Source organism: Ylistrum balloti, unplaced genomic scaffold (assembly GCF_031769215.1).
Source record: "Ylistrum balloti isolate Yb309-2 unplaced genomic scaffold, AGI_CSIRO_Ybal_v1 Utg369816, whole genome shotgun sequence".
Classification (NCBI taxonomy): Eukaryota; Metazoa; Mollusca; class Bivalvia; order Pectinida; family Pectinidae; genus Ylistrum; species Ylistrum balloti.
Window position 1 is genome coordinate 537,168 of NW_026781986.1, and position 8,013 is coordinate 545,180.

Here is an 8,013-nt window from a genome sequence, read left to right on the forward strand (position 1 = left end):
CAAATAAATGTAGAAAGTTCATGGGCAGACTGTTAATGGTCATAAGTTCATGGGCAGACTGTTAAAGGTCATAAGTTCATGACCAGACTGTTAAAGGTCATACGGTTCAAGGCCATTGACAAAAGCCACCAGATAATGACTTGAGATGTAATGTTATATACTGTTTTTAACAGAACTTCCTAGGTCATAAACATATGAATGGTGTTTTACAGAATATTATAGTTTTTACTCTATAAATGAAAATTTAGAAATCATTTATTTTTAATATATCAAAGTGTTGTTTTTCAATGTGTCAGAGATTTTGTAACTGTATATACAATATTTTTGGTTTTGACTATTTTTGGTACTGTGCAGATTGTCTATGAATACAGAGTCTATGCCTTATGGGTTTTTTTCCTACTCAGAAATATCATGCACCTACAAGAATCTGTCCTCAACCTAAATTTTTGTATAAATCCAATCAGGATCAAATTTTAGATAGCTCTTACACAGTCTTTACTGTAATTCTAAACTAAAATGATATCCCTAATTATCATTATAGAAGTTACATTTATATTTTATGAATATTATATATATATTTTTTTTTTTGCTATAATCAGGACCAGAAAATATTATGCAAAGAAAAAAAAGCCAAGACACATTTGCTTGACATGTTTATAATGGAGAGTCAGTTAGAACTATTGGAATATGTGAAATTTAAACCCTGCTAATTTGATCCTACCTTTGGTCACAGAATTGGATAAAGAGTCTATGAATTCTACTCTGAATTCTTATAAATCTGTAAATTTGAATGAGCAGCAGGTTTGTTTATTTACACATTACGACAGTAGAAAGTTTGCTGTGTATCCAGGCTCCATTAGGCATCATTTCTTATAAATATTTTCATGTTTTATTGATTGAATGATTGTTAACTGTCAGTTCTGATTCAGTTTATACTGTTTGACTAATCAAAACTGTTTGAATGGCTCTAATGTAAAATCTGCATATTCATTCCACTTTCAAAGAATACCCTAAAAACTCAAAAATAAGTGAACCGCTAAAATCAGCCTTTCCTGAAAATAAGCTTGTAGTTTCTTACTAAACAAAAACCTACATTTGCTTCCTTTTAATGAAAGTAATCAGAATCTTGTTTTCAAGTTTTTAGGGTATGATAATACTATCTGTATTAATCCAGGATGTCACATAAGCTTGAAAATATCTTTTTCATTTTCATTAACAAAAATAGAGGCCAGTAAAAGGACGGTATAATACAAGGGTAATTGATTAATAAGCCATAGTTATTAATCTCTTTATTATTTATCTACCTCTACTTGGCCACAAAGCTACATGGGTGTGTTTTCCACTTTTGTGTTCAAATCAAGTACAATGTATTTAAGAATATCTGAATTCTTTAAAGAAACAACAATGAAAAAAAAAACATGTTCATATGTTTGAATAGATTTTTGAAAATGTTTCTGATATCACATTTGCTTTCATGAATGAACATAAAACATCTTTGAGGTACCTGTCTATAAGCAGTTTATCTGTAGAAGTACCTACATTTTATACACCTGTTTATAATTTTGTGTTCCTCTAGAATGTGAATATCATATCTGTTTAAAGTGTAATGTGGTAGAGTTGTGGAATTCAGCTTGACACTTTAGTGACAGGAAATAATACATTGCTTTATAGTCCTGTAAATAATATATGATATATGCATTACTTCATAAAATTCATGTATTCAGAAGTCAGCTTACGTACATATTATATTTATATTATTATATAACCTGGGGTTTTTTTCCTTTAATTATTTATTGTTTTGACATACATATTTTTATTGTTATGTTATGTCTATAATTTCATATCATTTTGTCAACATGATTTTTTTATATATATACATTGACTATTTTAGTTTATAATTTAATTGTTTTGTTTTTCTTTAACATTTATTTTCCATTTCACTTCTTGATATTTAACTTTAATTACACATGATAACATACCCTTCCTAAACAGAATATTATATATTACCGGGATACCTCTATGATATTTGTATTCTGTAATCCTCTGATCAGTTATATTACCCAATTTGATTCGACCCTGACCTGGAGGAGGCTGCAATAGCTGTCAGTTAGGGTGTTGTTCAATGTCAGGTGAAGATCTGAGGTGTGTTGTTTAATTCTCCTTTCCCATGCGGTATGGGCAAGTCACATTACCCAAATCAATCTAGAAGAAATGCAATAGGTCTTCAGTATGCAGTTTATTGAGATAGCCAATACCTTCTGCATAATGAGAGACCCAAACTCAAATTATCTTTGGCTGTTGAAAGGATGATAAACCCAGAAACAAACGAATCATGACCTGGAAATTGATGTTTGTTTTTTTAATGTTCATTCACTTTGCAATCTTTCATTTCTTTTAGTTTTGCCAATATTGTTTTTGTTTTCTACCTGTGTATATTGAATGTTACTTAAAGATTATTATGGGACAAGTCGCTTTAGTAATTACCAAAGTAGAACTACCATGATCTTTATTTGACCTTGGTATATGGTACTGAAAGGCATGTGTTTCAGATATGGTATGCAAGTACAAAGACTTCATGAGAAAGTGCTAAAAGCATAACAAAAAGGAGAATGACTTGACCTTTGACCTTGATCAATAAATAGTTCTGAAATGCTGAAAAAGTTTCTCAAGAGCATCTTAGCATCTGTCTTAGACTTGTGTGTAGGAATATTGTACTTAATGATGAATTGCTGTTTCATGTACCAAAATGGAATCTGTTTCAAAGTACAGGAATATTTCTTTCTAGGGCATATTTGTGTTAACAGCTATATAATCTTATGAAATTAAGGCTTAGTAAATATTGGGCACGTTTTAAAAAATTAATCATTATGAAATTGATTTGAACTTGAACCTTGACCTGAAATATTGAAATAAAAAAAATGTAAAATTTTTAGCTAGGTGCTGAAATTTTAGGCTTTGTGCTAAGTTACATAATGGGAGAATGTTTTCTCACTTACCAGAAGAGGGACACTGTAATATTGACCTTTGACCTTGACCATAAGTACTGAGATATAGATTATTGGGGCTATAGGGAAACTTAAGTGTGAAGAAATAATTCTTGAGACTCTGTATGTGTCAACACTAATCAAACCTTTCTACTCTATGGCTAATGGCATTGAAGTTACCGTTTTAAGTCAGTTATAGTCATGTGATCTTTTTTTTGTCTCTGTGCAATTGTTATTTGATTGTGTGATTCTTTTGTCTGTTTAGCTTCAGTCTGTATGGCTAGGGGCATACGAGTACCAATATCAAGTTTGCAGTAAAATGTTGTGTTATATTAATGTGATCTGTCTCCACATGATATTTCTTTGTTTATAAGTGGCTGTTTATCTTGTTATAGTCATTTGATCTTTTAGATGTGATGTGTCATTTGATATTATCATATAAATCTAATTAGTAGATTTCATTCTTGTTTAAATATATATAATATGGATGACATTGGTAGCCTCCTTGTGGGTTTGCTGGGATTTGTTTTGCTAATGTATATGCTAAGGAACCATATTTCCAGTGGCTCATTTGTAGTGACATAATAAATAAATACAGTACAGTTAAAACAGTATCCAAACCTGACCATATTGTACACCAGTCTAAATAGATGGCGATGTAAACAAATTTTAAATCTCCTGGTAAAGAAAAAAACTACATAAAAATATTCTTTTACTTTGTAGTGTTAGCAAGAATTCAATTGTTTACAGTATCACGTAGGCTATCTCATCTGTTTGGTACATGTATTAGTTGAACACTTGTTCTGTCATTAACTTTGAACACAGTAATGAGTCGTTGGCTTTAATTTTCTCCTGTATACAAACAAGGACAGTTCATATAGCTCTCTTCTAGACTTCATCGATTCCAAATTAATTTATAGTTGCCATATTTTATTCAAATGAATTGTGTTGTGATATATATCTATTTTTTGCATGGTATTTGTTTATAGGTTTACATTTTACATTTTCCATGCAGTTTGAAATAATATGATATGAGCACTGCAAGTTTAGTCAGAACATTTAAAGCTTTCAAAGTGCTGCATGCTCTCAACAGTGTGGGATGATGTATATCGATATGGTGCAATTTTTACTTGTAGCAGAAAACTTAGCAGAATACTTAGCATAGATAGAAGACAAACTAGCATGATATATTTGTATTTATTTTCATAGCAGGTAAACAATCATAGATTACGAGTGGAAAAGTAGGCTGTGTCTTTGTGTTTTGGATGTAGCTGAATGAGAGAACATGGCTTGTACATAAGATAATTTAATTGATTGCTTAACATGCATTACATAATTTTACTCTCTGATCCCAGATACATTTGCCCTCTAAAATTTTCATGAATTTTTCAAATGAAATTGATTTTTCTAATTATCATTTTTGTCAACCCTGTGTATATCTTCAACAATTCAATTCCTAACCTATAATTATCTATTTTTCATTGTTATCATTAGATTACATATAGTTACATGCTACACAGTAATAGATAGATATATTGATTAATAAGTAAATAAATAGGTAAATATATAAATATGAAGTAAACTTTTCAAGACATTTGTTTTGTAAAATTTAGTTTACAATTTTCTCAAGCCCTCTAATTTGACCAGAAGCATTTTATGAAGAATTAACTATTTTTGTATCCCAATGCCCACCACTTCAAATATCAACTCTGAAGTAATGGTCCTGGATCCAATCAGCCTGTGATCTTGGACTTGTTGGTCTGATAACTCTTTAAGAAATTCAAAAAGTGAGAAATTGTTTCAAATTGAAAACATTTTTTTTTTGTAATTCAGTTAAGTCAAGCCTGTATTCCATAGAGACCATGCAGGTTTTTGTATACTGACTGGTTACTTTTGTTATGCTAAATCCATTATCCATAATGAAATTCCGGCATTGGGAAAATTCTTAATCTGTTTTATGACAAAGGTGGCCACATGACCTGTTTTTATTGTATCTATCAATTTGAAAAAAAAAAAAATCAAAGTTTTATCTTTTTATCTCTGCAAGGTAAAATTTACTGGATTTTATAAACTATGCTACTCTGCCTAATGAAACTTCTGTTGAATTTCCAATTAATTATTAAATTTACTACCTCTGTGTAACCCCAGAAGCCCTCTTCCTTTCATGCCCATCGAATTACCAAACCTCATGTCCCTACTTTGACGATGATGACCTTTCACATACAATGTAGTTTACCATACAGTGTATATTCTTGCATGTTAATTGGCCTTTGTTAATTAACCACACTTACCTCTTCCCGTAAAGTCTAAAAGCCCTTTCTGTTCCTGATCCATCAAATACGCATGTCTGATTGACCATCACATGTATACATTCATTCTACTGAAATTTTATATTGATTTCAGTTAATTTGTGAAGTACTTAGTGGCACTGCCATGAAATGCCAGAACACCACAAGAATGAAGGCCTATAAATAGCAAACATTCTTCATATTTATGTACCAACATAGGCGTAGCAGACTGTCGCATGGCAACAGTTCTGTAAATAATAATGATTATGTGAGCAGAAAATGTGCTTCATATGGTGCTTGGTCCACACAGGAAAAATATCCAGTAGTTTATAATGTGTTAATTGTTTGGCAGCATTTTATATCTTAGATATTTTAATCGGCATGTTGTTTGTGTATTGTCCTGATGTTCTGAAACTATATTTAATATTTTATATACCTGTGAAGCAGATAAGTGTGTGTAATAATAGTATTTTTCTGAGTGATATGGAAATGTCTGTCACACAGATGCACCGTTAACATGATGCGAATGAGTCTTTGTGACACTGAAGTTTCATGCAAAGGAGTTTCCGTGACACAGACATATTTTGTGGTGAAGCAAGAGTCTTTGTGACACTGCTGTGTCAAAATTTGATTTATGTTGTTGTGTTGTTGTTTAGAATTATATCATTTGATTGATATTACCAGGGACGTATAATACAGTATTATACGTCCGTGATATTACAAACAAAAAATAACTTCAATTTAAGTGACATTTCCACATATTTCTGGATATTTTATTTTGGAAAAAAAAAGGTGAATGTGTATCTCATATATTAAAAGGTGATTTTGATATTATATGAAACTGAATTCCTGGATAAATAATACATTGTATCAATGATGAGAATCTGTGTTTGAAATCTTTGGTCACTAATGTGTGAATAAAATAAACCTGACTGAATGAAATTTTAAGTATGTTATGTGGAAATATCATTTAATAATATCTGTTAATAATTTATCTGCTCAAGTTATCTTTGTTATCACTTAGATATTATGATAAATTGTCTGTAGTTGTTTATTGGCACATCAGTCTGTTACTCAGCAAGTTTTCTGTCACCAGACATCTAATCGGTTCCATTTCCTCAAAACAACTATTAATCAGCAAAAGTAGAAAAGCAGTTTTATTTTATTCACTCTGAAGGTAGTCTGAAGGTAGTCTGAAGAAAGACTGTGTATTCATAACTAACTTTAGAATGTTAATTATGAAATGTTTGTTTTTCATAAGGAGAATCCAATTGAATTTCGGTAATCAGAACGCCATTAAAAACGATTTTCTTTTAATTAAAAAAAAAACTCCATTAAAATAGATTTCTTAAATCAACTTAATCAATAAAACTCCATTCAAACAGATTTTATCAATAAAAACAGATTTCTTTCTGAAATTACAAATTCCATTAAAACAAATATCTTTGATGAAAAATTATTTTAAAAAAATCTTTTAGACAGATTATTTGGTACAGGTTTGTTTAGTTAGACAGTCTGAGCAACTTCCAAGACAATAAACTGTTGTGATATTGTTGAAGTAGAATTTGTCAAGTGTTGTGATCAAAGGAGATATGCTACATTACACATTCCACCAGTAAGATTTGAAATATCTCCTTAAAATCTTTGTTTCTCATTGATATTGATAAAAACAGTATAATTAATTTGTTGGGAGATCCACAGTAACGTAGCATTTATCCTTAAAACTGTAAATGATCTCAGAATTGTTTTATCTATTTTATCAAGATTGTTTTACCTACATTGTTAAAAAGTAGAATCAAGATATATTTTATTCTTTTTCAATTTGTTTTTAATACAAAAATAATGCACTTGTTTAATATGTTAGATTTGTTGCTTTATGTGAGACGTTTGATTGAAATCATGAGTGTAATTATCATAAATATTATAATTAGTTTTATTATCTGCAGTTATAAAAAAATAATTCATCGCAAAACTTTTATACAACCTGAATGATGTATGTTTTGTTGTTAGATACTGACTTCCGTTTCTTTTTCAGCATGTTTCAATTATCAGAAATATTGTACAAACTTGTAACTGATAATTTTCTTTGAAAAATGATAATTTTACCAATTTGATTTGATCCTTAGGATTTTTAACAAACCTAAATTCAAAGTACTCTTGATATCATGATAGACTAAACTAGGCATACATCCTAAAATTTGATTAACATGTTTTGTATGTAATCCTAATAAAGTGCAACAATGTTAAGGTTACTGTGTAATTGTTAATGTGTTAGAAAATGTTTGTCATAGTTAGTACTTTGGAGTTAAGCCATTTAAACAGATGTGTCTACACATAAAGAGGCAACATGGTGTTTGAATACTTCATCATAATTAATTTGCAATATCACATTCTGCTTTGTAATATCCAAGAGTAACTCTTGCATAAACATTTGCTGATCTCTCCCATGTTAGGAGTTGTAGGTAGAATCTTACATTTAGTCAGTGTAAATGAAGATTGTATCACCGGTTTTATTGCCAATAAGGCTGTGTTTTGTAACATATCCACAGGTATCTTTATAGCTCTGTAGAATTAACAAAAAAAAAATTAAACCAATCACAGACTTTTGAATAACAGGTACCAGTACTATAAAAATAATTATTTTTTGTGGAAGACTTATTTTTGTTGATTTTGTTGGTGCTCTAAATACTCCACAGATTCATTTGTTCACAAACTGGTCATTAGTATGAATAGATTCAATC